The sequence below is a fragment of the Odocoileus virginianus genome, chromosome 6 (assembly GCF_023699985.2).
Source record: "Odocoileus virginianus isolate 20LAN1187 ecotype Illinois chromosome 6, Ovbor_1.2, whole genome shotgun sequence".
NCBI lineage: Eukaryota > Metazoa > Chordata > Mammalia > Artiodactyla > Cervidae > Odocoileus > Odocoileus virginianus.
In genome coordinates, this window is record NC_069679.1 from 29,216,657 (window position 1) to 29,231,151 (window position 14,495).

Genomic DNA, 14,495 nt, shown 5'->3' on the forward strand with positions numbered 1-14,495 from the left:
ACATAGCTGTTTGTGGTAATAGTGGCACAACAATAAGTATACTAAAAACCATTGGATTGAACTTTGAATCTGTGAATTGTATAGTGTGCGATTATATCTCAAGGTGTAATTAAAAGAAAGATTAAATTACAAACTAAATTTGGTTTTTTACTCAGGGGAAAATATTTTCCATTTAGAGAAATACAAAAAATAATAATACATTAAGTTGTATATAGTGAATTCCCAATAATTATCAGCTATTATTATATGATTATTATTTTCTCCAGTAGAACTAGTTCCCTAATTTTGTTTTCAAAGATACATTAGGGCTCAAGAGCAAGGGTAAGGGGCAAGCAGATGGTTGTGATACAACAGCTAATGATTACTTAGTTTTTATTATTTTATGATCACTGTATGAAGCACTACTGTCTTCCCAGTAATTGAGTATGGTTGTGAGAGCTGGACTTTAAAGAAGAGAATGCCAAAGAATTGATGTCTTTAAACGGTGGCGCTGGAGAAAACTCCTGAGAGTCCTTTGGCCAGCAAGGAGATCAAACCAGTCAATCTTAAGGGAAATCAAGCCTGAATACTCATCGGAACGACTGATGCTGAAGTTGTAGCTCCAGTATTTTGGTCAACTGATGCAAACAGCCGACTCCCTGGAAAAGTCCCTGATGCAGGGAAAGATCGAGGGCAGAAGGAAAAGAGGGCAGCAGAGGATGAGATGGCTGGATGGCATCACCGATGCAATGGTCACAAACTTGGGCAAACTTTGGGAGATGGTGAGGGATAGGAAAGCTTGGCATGCTTCAGTCCATGGGGTCGCCAAGAGTTGGACTCAACTGGGTGACCGAACAACAACAACATGAAGCACTTTACAGAGGTTATCTCATTTTTAACTTTGCTCCAAATTTACACAAGAAGAAACTCACATTTCAGGAACTTTCACAACTACTCAGTGGTGGTGATGGGGGAAACAAAACACATCCAGATGCCCACAGAAACTCGTGAGCTCTGGGCATATGAGCTCAATTGCCACAAAGGAAAGGAGGATTGATTTTGAGTTCTTTAGAGAACAAAGAAATAAAAATATCTAAAATATGAGGAAACGAACTTAGGCAGAAGAGTATTTTATATATACAGTGAGTGAAAAGTGGAACACTCTCCTAAACACACTCCAACCTTTTTCTTGGGTCCTGCCATAAGTTAAAAAAAAAATTAGTAAAAGTGGCCTATAATTGTTTAAACAAAAGCTTTCCCTGAAATTAAATTAATGTGTTCATGTATAAAAAGGCTTTCAAATAATGGTAAACAAGAACAGTCTTGAAACAAACCCTGAAGTGCAGCAGGAGTATGTCACCATTAAAAAATTGCAACCTTCAAAATGCCCAGAGTTCCAAATTCACACAACAATCAAACAAAAATGGATATGGATCTCATGTCTATTTTTGAATACATCATTTGTCTTCATTAACAACTAACTCATACATCTATCATGCACTCATATTGATATCTGTGTAGGAGTCAAAATTTTACCAGTTTTGAAAAAGTAAAATTTATCTCAACAATGATATCACAATTAACCATACAAAGCCACCACTAGTGTATATAAATCTTTTTTCTTGCTCAAAACATTTCTTCTCCCCTCTCCACCTTCTCAACTTTTAAGCTATGTATGATGGTGTGTGTGTGTGTGTGTGTGTGTGTGTGTGTGTGTGTTTTGTGGAAGACAAAATTCATTAATGAGATGATTCTCTTCAGGCTATTGCAACAGGGACAGCATTCTTAAATGAGAGGCAACTCAGAAAAAAAAGGAAGGAAGAAGACCTGGGATTTTATAGAGACAAGTAGACAGTGGAGTCTCATTGAGATTTTGTTTACACAAAGTAGTAGGCAAGACTGTACAATATAATGACTATAGGTACAAACATTGACAGCAAGCTTAAAAGCAAAGCAAAGGAATTATAAAAATCAGAATGGAGTCCTTTTAAGGAAGAAGGAGGAAAGCGGATCTGTGAATGATAAACAGGTCACTTCTAAGACACAGGCAACTTTCATTTCTTATTCTGCGGGATGTTTTCTCTTTGTAATTAATCTTTAAATTCTTTTTATGTTTTTAATGTTGTTACTGTTTAGTTGCTAACTTGGGTCCGACTCTTTTGCAATCACATGGACTGTAGCCCACCAGGCTCCTCTGCCCACGGAACTTCTCAAGCAAGAATACTAGAGTTGGTTGCCATTTCCTGCTCCAGGGAATCTTCCTGACCCAGGGATTGAAACCACATCTCCTGCATTGACAGACAGATTCTGTCTGAGCTACCAAGAAAGCCCATAAATAAATCCTCTATGAATTCACAAGTAACAAAAATTAATTTCAGTTTGAAACTATAGTTTGTCAGTTGTCCTACCACCACGTATTGAAACTGTCCATCATTTATTCAGTGGTCTGTAATGCTACTTTTGTACTATATCAAGTATTTATATAACTGAAAGTAAATGCTAAATTCAATTTGAAAATTTGATAGTAAATTAATATCTGGTATACATGTAGAACTTCCTCACATCAATAGGCATTTGACTGTTAGCTCTTTAGGAAAATGACAAAAGACATAATCATTTCACAGAAGAGGAAAATAAGTGTCCTCAAATAACATGTATATTAATGTAATTAAAATCTTATAAACCTCAACCTTCACTTTTTTAAGTCAATTTTTTTTATAGAAGTTTTAGGGTCACAGAAAAACTGAACAGAGAGTATAGGGATTTCTCACATAGTTCCTGTCTTGATATTTATAGCTTTGTGCACTATCAACATCCCCCACCAGATGAGTACATTTATTATAACTGATGAATCTATATTGATACATCGTAATAACCCAAAGTCCATAGTGCTCATTGCCATTCACTTGGTATTGTACATTCTCTAGGTTTGGACAAATTTATAATGATATGTACCCATCATTATAATCTCACACAGAGTATTTTCACTGCCCTAAAAATTCACTGTGCTCCTCCTATTTATCCTTCCACCACCACCCCTCACTGACACTAACTCCAGACAAACCATGATCTTTTTAGTATCTCAATAGTTTTGCTTTTCCAGAATGTCATATGTTTGGAATCATATACTTATGACTATAAGTTTCCTCTATGTTTTTCATGTCTTGAAAGCTCATTTCTTTTCAGGGAGAAATAACATTGCAGTGTCTGGATATACTACAGTTTAATTATCCATTCACCTACTAACAGACATCCTGGTTGCTTCCAAGTTTTGGCAATAATGAATAAAGCTGTTATACATATCCACACCCAGGTTTTTGTGTGGACACAAGTTTTTCATTCCTTTGGGTAAATACCAAGGAGCATGATTGCTCTATCTTAGTGTAGTTTTGTAAGACACCTCCAAACTGTGTTCCGAAGTGTCTGTACCATTTTATATTCCCAATAGCAATGAATGAGAGTTCCTGTTGCTCCTCTTCCTTACCAGTACTTGTCGTCAGTGTCCTAGATTTTGGCCATTCTGATAAGTGTGCGTGGTATGTTACTGTTGCTTTAATTTGCATTTCCCTGATGACAAATGATATGTAATATTTTTCATATGGTTATTTGGCATCAGTATGTCTTCTATAATATTTATTCTTGATAAAACCCTACGATGACTAGAAAAGGACTTATTTAATCTGATATGATGTAATGATGTATCTATTGACTCACACAGCAAATATAAAGCCAACGATAAATGCTAAAATCAATTCATAAAATTAAGAGTAGAACAGACGCTTGCTCTATTGGGTTAGAAGCCTTGTCGGGCTTCTCAAATTCCTTTTACAGTCTTCTTGCCTCTTGGTTAACACCCCTCCATTTCCAGACTTACACAAAATACACAATACAGATACAAGCAATTGCATAGGACATGGGATATGACTTCCAGAGTAGCCACTAGATAACATAAATCAGAAATAAATCAGAAGTTCCATCAAGAGTGGGACTTGGTGAAAAGTAAGGAACAGTCAAGGGCTAGACAAATTCTCCTCCCCTCTCTTCTGGAGAAGATTCTAGCATGTAGTCCCTCCTTCTCTGGAAGAGCCCCACATGCCACACCTAATGATCAGTCCGCTATGTTTCTCTGTGGCTCATTGTCACACATTGTGTTTATTGTATTTTGTTGTTTTGCAACTTACCTTGCTTTACTTCCTTTTATTTGCCACTAGTACAATTATAGGCTTGCTTGTACAGTAAGTTTCCTATAAATGAATGAGTTCTATTTTGACAGCACATTTGTAAGTTCAATTTGTTTGTAAGTCCAACAGAGTTAGCCTAGGTAGTCAACTATCACAATTGACTATAGAGTACTGTAATGTAATAGGTTTAAAATACTTTTCTCCCAAATAGTACATAAAAACAAATACAAAAATAAACATTTTAAATCTTACAGTACAGTACCTTGAAAAGTACAGTAGTACAGTACAATAGCTGGCATACAGGGGCTGGCATCGAGTCAACAAACAAGAGAGTTACTGAGTGGAGGAGGAGGGACAGGTGGTGGGAGATGGTAGAGCCAAAAGATCATTGGTGGTAGGAGACAGAGAACAAGTTGCAATTTCACTCATGCCTTACCTGGCTGGACATGTGAGTGCACCTTCACATGTTTGAAAGTTTGTAACTTGAAGGTTCTTTTTTAGGGAACTTACTGTACCTCGCAAAAATAGTACTGAAACCAAGCAGGACCCCTTGGACCTCCTGGGCGTGGGAGACTTTCTGTTCAGCCTTCATGATCTTCCTTGAGTTCTAAAGGACAGGTTCAAACAGTTGTTAATCAGTGAAAGGAGGGGATGTAGAGACAAGGGAGGAGCAGTCAAGAAACATTAGCGCAATCTTGGGGGGGGTCCTGGTTCCCCCTCAGGTGATACACAGAGCAATATCTTTGAGCTCTTCCACAGAACCAAAACCTCCCACCAAATGGAAAAAGTTAACTAGTTTTCACCTTGCCTATTTAACTTATAGGCAGAGACGATCATGTGAAATGCTGGGCTGGATGAATCACAGGCTGGGATTGAGATTACTGGGAGAAACATTAATATCAACAAACTCAAGTATGCAAATGATACCCCTCTAATAGAAGAAAGTGAAGAGGAACTAAAGAACCTCTAGGTGAGGGTAAAAGAGGAGAGTGAAAAGCTGGCTTGAAGCTCAACATTCAAATCCTAAAAGATGATGCTGTGAAGGTGCTGCACTCAATATGTCAGCAAATCTGGAAGACTCAGCAGTGGCCATGGGACTGGAAAAGGTCAGTTTTCATTCCAGTCCCAAAGAAAGTCAATGCCAAAGAATGCTCAAACTACCGCACAGTTGCACTCATCTCACATGCTCGTAAAGTAATGCTCAAAATTCTCCAAGCCAGGCTTCAGCAATACATGAACGGTGAAATTTCATATGTTCAAACTGGTTTTAGAAAAGGCAGAGCAACAAGAGATCAAATTGCCAACATCTGCTGGATCATTGAAAAAGCAAGAGAGTTCCAGAAAAACATCTATTTCTGCTTTTTTGACTATGCCAAAGCCTTTGACTGTGTGGATCACAATAAACTGGAAAATTCTGAAGGAGATGGGAATAGCAGACCACATGACCTGCCTCTTGAGAAAGCTGTATGCAGGACAGGAAGCAACAGTTAACAGACTGGCTCCGAATAGGAAAAGGAGTACATCAAGGCTGTATATTGTCACCCTGTTTGTTTAACTTATATACAGAGTACATCAAGAGAAATGCTGGGCTGGAGGAAGCACAAGCTGGAATCAAGATTGCCAGGAGAAATATCAGTAACCTCAGATATGCAGATAACACCACCCTTATGGCAGAAAGTGAAGAGGCAACCAGATCACACACAATTACAGTAAGCCTTCATGCTAAATTCTGATTTTTCTCCATATTCTCTGCCCTCTAAATGTTCTACTCTCTGGAACTGGAACCCCATTCTAGTGACTGTATTTCCACATTTCACTATGTCTTGGTCTGCCATATCCCACTATAGATACTCAGTATACTACACAGGTTCACTTAATAACTATTTGATCCAATAGCATGCCCATCTTAACAGAATACTATCTACCTTTTAAAAAGAGACTTCATATTTTCATGAACAATGCATTCATTTTTTGTTGGTAAAAATGAGCCTCATTATATTATTCAGATTGCATTTTGTTATAGGACTCTTAAGGACATTATTGTAATCAGTTAGTAAGCTCAACCAGGTCTTCTACAAGTGCATTTTAATTCCTTCTTATTATAGGGTAATATTTATCAGTATTGCAATTCTTATTTTCTGCTCAAGATTCAAAACATAACACTTAATCTGATAAACATTATAAATATTTAGGCAAATGATTCATGTAAAATTTTTTGTTCCAGAAGAAGTGATTTTTTTGTTTCTTCCTTTTAGTTGATTGGTATGTTATTAGATTGGATGGAATACAATACTACTGAATTTGCTTGAGTACTGACTTACTGACAATTTCCAATGTATGTGTGTATGTTGTCATATATATTCACATACAGAGAGAGAGAGATAGAAAATGTTCCCAAATCAGAATTTAGCATGAAGACTTATTGTAATTGTGTGTGTGAACTGGTTGCCTTGATAAGGTTAAGTCCAAAACGAAAGACAATGTCTAGGCTAGCATTCTTTATGATCTTATGGTAGGAGTCTATGTGTTTTTATGACTTTAATTTATACAGTCCATTATTACATTTTGATATACCTTTTAAAATGTATGATAATAAATAAAAATTGTTTTTCTAACTTGATCATAATTTTTCATGGTTCATTAAACCTATAGAAATATATACTAATATGCTTCCATAACATAAGTTGGAAATAGTAATTTATTTTTACCTTTTACACTTCCTTAAAATAATTAATTTTTAATATTCCACACAAATAATTGCTTGCATAGTTACAATTATATCTAAATGCTTCAAACAATATAGTAACAGGAAGTAAAAGGTTAAAATATGGCAAAATTGCACAAGCTGCAATAGCTATTTCACAGAAATTTTAGGTGCTTTCAGTAGAAAATCAGAATTAACTTACCAGGGAATACTGAGTATGAAGGCTATTAGATATTTTCACACTTGGATTCAAATATTTCATCATTATTGAGCTTACACAGAAAAAAATATGTGTGATGTATACTTTAAATATGTATTTTTAAAATAACGTCAAAAAGATTTTGAGATTCTGTAATTAGAAGAAAGTATATTAGTATTTTAGATTTACTTCATGGTCAGGATAATTATATTAATAAGCATAGCTAATACACAGCAAACTCCTTTAAAGTTCTAATCATTTAATAATAAATGATGATAATAAGAAGCACTTATTCTGAGCATACTATGTAACAATAACTGTGTTAAATGCATACTCTCATAATTGTCACAATAATTTTCAGTTATGGTTGGGATTGTTTTGAAGTTTAGACAACTTAACTAAGCCTCTGAAGACTTCAATAAACTGCTCAAAGTGAAAGAGTATGTAGAGGACAACCAGAATCCAAATAAAAGTCTAGATATTTCAAATGCTTTACTTTTTCAATAGCTTCACCAAACGAATTTTTTACATCTTCCTGATTTTAACAATCATTCCTATATCAGCTAGAGTTTGCTTAGGGTAGACTAAGTGTAATATGGAATAAGAAATGTATTTTAAGAATTAAACTTTGTAGAATAATGAGAACAGCTGGGAAAATAATTCTGAAGGGGATAGCAGGGTGATCAGACAAAAGTCACCAACCAGGGACCATAATGAAGTCTACTGGATGCTACTGCCTCTCTCCTTGCAAGGGCCCTGAAATTATCCCAAGCCAGAAAGACAGGCAATTGGGAGGGAGAAATCTAAATGCAAAGCGAAGAGAAGTATGGATAAACTTGATCCCATAGGCAAATGAAATTCATGAGGGCAAATGGAACTCCACAAGAACAATCTGGAATCCAAGTCTGTCAGTATATCAAATTCCAACAGTGTTACTAAACACAAGTCTGTGCCCTTCTGCACAATTGCACACATGCCTGGCCTGGGTCTCAAAGAAAGTAAAGGAGAAAATCTATCAGGGGCTATAAACTGAAGTGACGACGTTGCTATCCGTCAGTGAGGTGAGTCAGCATATCAAACACAACATTCATGAACTACAGAGGAGCCTGTGACTCTGCACCAACTTAAGAGTATAATTGTTGTTGCTTTCCTTTTGCCTTCCAAACATCATGCAAATTTCTTTGTGATCAAGCACCCTAGAAAAGAGGGAAAGATATTTTTGGCTTTTGTGTAGTAAGATAACATAGTAAAAAGCCATTGCTTTGCACACAGTAATTTAGATCTAAATTTTGGAAGAAGGCAATGCAATTAAAAACCCTATAATAATATTTATGAAATCTCCATATAGAAAGTAGGGTTAAGTTACATAGTATTTTTCAAGGTACATACACCAGATTTTAAAATATCACAAAATTTCCACTTAGTAGGTAGACTTTAAGTGTACTTCCAAATAAAATATAATTCATTTCTGCCTATAATCTTAACTTTAGTCACGTTTCTAGGTTGCCTAGAAAATAAGAAATCTCAAGAGACATGAAAATAAAAGCAAACATACAGCAGCAAGTTGATATTGAAGCAGAAACCTGTGAGTGGTTACAGCATTCAAAGTGGAGGGGATATATTTTCCAGACTCACACAACAATATATAATCTTTACAGAACCTAAGTGTATAGCAAAGTCAAAAAGCTTAGCCTGAGAACTCCACAGTCTTGACCCCTCATGACAAAAGAAATTGGTTCCAGTATGATAGTATCCCCGGGAACAGGAAAAATCCACTACAAATCTTTTCTGGTGGAAAAAATACCCAATGTAGACCTTGGTATGTCAGAGAATAACTTAAGCAAGATGTATCCAACAATAACAAATACTGTTAAAAGAACACAAACCAATATGAAATAAGAATGAAAGTAAAAGCAACAAATAATAAATTTAGATCCTCTATGATCTCAGATACTGAAATTATTAATTATAAAATTAGAGCAATAATGTATAAGAAGAAGGAAGAAATACATATGAAATAAAGAAAAGGAGTAGTGAAAATGTTGCTATTTTAAGAAAAAAACTATAGCTTCTGAAATAAAAAATGCAATTCCAGAAATTAAAATCTTAACAGATTGGTTAAACAACAGTCTAAAGTAAACTAAAGAAACAATAATGGACAGGAAAATAGTATATTCAGAATTATTCAAACTACATGCAAGGAAACAAAAAGATGGAAACCTGAAAGAAATATCACGAGACATGGCGGGTATAATAGTTTCTAACACATAATCTGAGTTCCAGAAAAAGAGAATAATGAAATTAGAAGAATAGTAGTATCTGTAGAAACAATAGATGAGAAATTTTCAGATCTGAAAAAAAGAGCAGAATCTCTACAGTCAGAGATATAAAAAAGAACAGGTTACAGCAACCAATGTTACATAAAAAGAGAAAGTAAAAAAAAAAAAGGTCGATGATAAGATAGAAGGATAAAGAATAGCTAGGGCCCTGGGGCTCTGATAACCCATTACTAGCGACCATGAGGGAGTCACCAACATCCTCATTCAATACCACTTAGGCCTGAAAACTCCAGCATCTGTGAGCTAGAGGTGGGAGAAAAACCAGTGCTGGGCAGAAGGACACTGCCTCCAATTCCATGATTCTTTCCTGCACATTGCATTCCAGGAAGGTTCAGTGGAGGATGGCCTACAGGTATCCCGTGGCATCTAAATGCCACAGGAGCTAACTGCTGGCTCTCAGTTTTTTCTTTGCTTCAAGAGATTGAGAACACTTCCCATGCTGGAGTCAGTACGAGTAGCGTAGGGTCAGCCTGGCCAGACTGTGGCACAGTTCTGACCATGTTGGGTTGTAATTCCAAGCTTAGAAACCTGCCTCAGTAGAAAGCTTTTGCTTTTACTTGGTTTTTTCAATATTGTGTTGGACACTCTTACCCTCTGGTTATTGTAAATGGAAAAATTTCTGTCATATTTCCTTAGATATCATTTTTTTCCTTCCAATCATTTGCTTCTGCAATTTCTTTCTGCCTAATTACATTGCAGCATGACCAGAGGCTCAGCGCCCTACTGTCTGGGTCATATGCCATTTGGCTTCTTCAGTGCTCTAAATAGAGCAACCTGGTGGGTTTTTTTTTTTTTAATTATATATATATATTACTATATTTTATATATATATATATACATATATATATATCTCACCACAAAAATATAAAAGTCAGAATATTTTCTAAGCACTATAAAAGTTAGGTTAAGGTAAAAATCTTCCCTAACGCACACACACACACACACACAGACACACACACACACACACACACACACAAAACAACAGGATCAAATGTCAAAATAGAGTTCTAACAAACCTTCCAGGGAAAATTATTACAGTATTATAAACCTCTTCTAAAATAGAAAAGAGGGAACAGTACATACTAACTCAATTTATGAGGCAAGAATATCTTTGAAATGAACATAAAGTAATAGTATAATATCAAACTTATTCAAGCTGAGTGTTTTAAAGAATTGCACAACCAAATTAGATTTATCCCATGAACAAATGGGTGGTTAATTTTGTAAAAATATATTAATGCAAACCACATCATTTAGATATTATTACAGAAAAACTTAAAGTCATCCAAACAGATGCACAAAGACATGAAAAATGTTCAACTTTCAGATTTGAAAGACTGAAGAGAGAAAAAAGAAAACTAATAAAAGAAGCTAATTTTGGCCAAAATTGAAAATTTCAAAATTTTTTTATCCTATGGAAGAATATCTGTCACAAAAATTCAAGGAATATCATCCTTAAAAGTGGGAAGGTAGAGGTGATTTTTTAAAGTTCAGGATTAATGTAAGAATATTGTTCACTGCTGCTGCTGCTGCTGCTGCTAAGTCGCTTCAGTCGTGTCCGACTCTGTGCAGCCCCATAGACAGCAGCCCACCAGGCTCCTCTGTCCCTGGGACTCTCCAGGCAAGAATACTGGAGTGGGTTGCCATGCCCTTCTCCAATGCATGCGTGCACGCTAAGTCACTTCAGTCGTGTCTGACTCTGTGCGACCCCATGGACAGCAGCCCACCAGGCTCCTCTACTGGAGTGGGTGCCATTTCCTTCTCCATTCACTCCTACTGTTTCTATTCAAATCATATAGAATCATCATATGATTTAAATCATATAGAAGCAACAGTAAGAATAAGAAATATGTTAAAATATAAATATTTGAAAGCAAATGGCAAAATTATTAATATTAGCAGATGATTTGATGTCTATCTATGCAAAATGTGCAAGAGAATCAACAGAAAGACTATTAAAAATTTAGTAAAAGAGCACACTTAAAATGTAATAAGATGACCTTTTCAATACCAACAAAAAAACATAATGCATCTATAAGAGCAAATCTAACAGAAGATGTGTAAAACAATAATGGAGAAAATTATAAGGTATATATTGAAAAACATTAAAGGAGACCTAATAAATTAGAGGCACAATTTAGAAAAAGGAAGACTCATTTTCATAGAGATGTCAATTCTCAGATTACTCAAGAAAGTTACTATAAATTCAATAAAAACCTTATAAGGTATTGTTGAGCATAATAATTTGACAAGCTGTTTATTAAGTATATCTGGAAGGGGAAAGTTCCAAGAATAGCCCTGACATAATGAAGATAATGAGCTGCAAAAGCTTGCTTTCAAAGAGAAAATATTTATTATAAAGTTATCATAATTAGCTAGTCATATGGGGAAGAAAAGAATCTCTTGGTAAACTAAACAAAACAACAAATTTCCACAGGTTAAAGATTAAATCTCAGTAGTAAAATTTAATCTTTGTAAATAAATCAGAGTACTAGATTTCAATATCAGGATAGATATAATTTCTTAAACAACACAGAAAAAATGCTAGCAACTAAAGAAAAAAATGATAAATTCTACTACACTATAACTAAGAATGTATGTAATGCAATCTATTATTCATTAGTTATCTGTTATTGCATAACAGTTCAGCACAAATTTTGGGTCTTAAAACATACACATTTGTGTTATCAGTTTCTGTGAGTCAGGAGTCTAAGCATAAGTTATCCTTAGTCTTCTGTAAAGTTGCAATCCAAGTGTTGGCCAGGGCTGAGTTTTCACCTGGAGGCTGGACTTGAGAAGGATCAACTTGGAGATTCATTCAGTTTGTTGACAGTTTATTTATTGGTAGTTCTAGGACTCCTAGCAGTTTGCTTCTTCAAAACCAGTATGGAGAACCAGACTCCAGAACAAGTTTAGTAGGAAAATGGAAGTTTTCTTACCACAGTCTTATATGTAGTATCACAGTTCTGGGAGTGACATTCCATCACTTTGGTTATTCTTTGTTAGTTAGAAATATTAACAAGTCACAGGTCTTACCCACACTCAAGGGGAGGAGATTATACATGGGCATGAAATATCTGGAGGTAGGAATCTAGAGAGTCACATAAAAGTCTGTCTGCCACAGGTTTGTACATTTTGAATTACAATAACTAAATAGATACCCTTGAACTCAAACTTCAAAATATAAATTAAAAAATTACTAACACCATTTAATCTCTTGTGTGTACCTTCCATAGACCATGTCTATTACTCCCCTGCCACGCTATGTCCCTCCCAACCAACCATTAGCCTAAATTTCTGTTCTTAGCATCCTTTAAGAAAACTAGATGTATCATGTTTTTATACTTATTTCCTCTAGTTTTCCTTGTTTTTTAGCTTATAAAAGGGCATTACACTATTTAGAGTCTTCTTTTCTTTTTTTCATTTAACACTTTATTTCTTATATAAGTCTCATAGAGACTTATTTATGCTGTTATCTGTAGTTCATTTGAAAGTGAAGCCATTCATGGTATCCTCCAGGCAAGAATACTGGAGTGTGTTGCCATTTCCTTCTCCAGCGGATCTTCCTGACCCAGGGATCAAACCTGGGTCTCCCGCATTGCAGGCAGACGCTTTAACCTCTGAGCCACCTTCACTCTGTATATATTTCCCTTTGTGAACATACTCCAATTATTATATTCAGGTATTTATTTTAGGAATTAGGAGTTAGTTTTGGGTTTTCTTCACTTTTGTTATTATGAACAATGATATAAAAGCTCTTGCATACATCTTCTGATTCGTGATTGGGTTTTTCTAGTTTAGATATCTAAAAGTGGTATTTCTTTCTCTTAGGGCACAAGCCTCTTCAAATTTATTATGCGATTTTTTAATTATTTTCTGAAGTTAGAGGGTTGATACACCTTAAGTTCATTAATTCATTCAATAAATACTGGTGGCACTTGTCACAAATATGTCATTAGATACAGTTAAGAATAAAATTTCTAAAACCTCAAATTTGCTTTTTAAATAAACTAGGCTTGGACTTTGTACATACTGTTATATTTTGATGATTTTATATTATTTTATAATGTCTTGAAAAATATATAAAACTGTGTAAATGGCATTTTTATCAATAATCCAGTTTTGCTTCAAGAACATGACTTGTAATCACAGAGCAATTAGTTCATAAATTGAAGCAGTCCATTGTACATAAATCATATCCCTACCAACTAGACAGAAAATAAAATTAATAGACATTGTTTATGGGTAATTTGAATAGAGCCACATGATCATGGGCTTCAGTGATAGAAATTTAAAGCATGTTCACACTTAAGGTGCTCACATATGATAGAAAAGTAGAGGGGCCACAGGTAAATGGAAGTTGTTTAGAAGCGATATGGAAATTTCTTTTTGTTGAATGAGGTTTTGTTTTAGTCTGGTGAAATTTCAATGCCTTCTAAATTTTAGTAATTCAGGCATTTACTGGCATGGTGTGTGGAATTTTTTCATCCAAATGGTTTGACAGGGGAAATATTGAAGTGAACATGAAATTTTATTTTCTTGGAAAAACTACCAACCGTGCTCCAGTGAAACCATATTGCTTTTACATTAGCATGTTTCCTTAATAACATCTAACCCTCATCTGTAACTTTTCAATCACTTTCAATTCCTGTTCAAACCTCCCATCTGTTATAAAGCAGCCTAGACTAGTAGTTTCAGTTTCTTAGAGCAGGAAAGAAGAAATTGCCTGCTCTTATTCCCCTAGCTCATGCTCCCTCATTCCTTGATATGTGTTACTGACAATAGGATGTGAGCATAGACAATATTCCCTGTGTTAAATGAAGAATCCAAGTCACAGAAAATTAGTTCCTTTTCCATACTCCTGGTGATCTTTACAGTGCTGCCTCCTGGTTCTCTATGAATCTGATGTCCAAATGCTCACTCTTATGGGGTCTTTTTGTAGGTTCTTTAGAAAAAACTGGAGTTCCTCTCCCTATTAAATTCCCTCAAGAGAAATCTGGTTAAAGCATGACTCATTCCATGCCTGTAGCTGCCACCACAGAGGAGGTCTCCAAAGGCATAGAATCAGCTGCTGCTGCTAAGTCGCTTCAGTC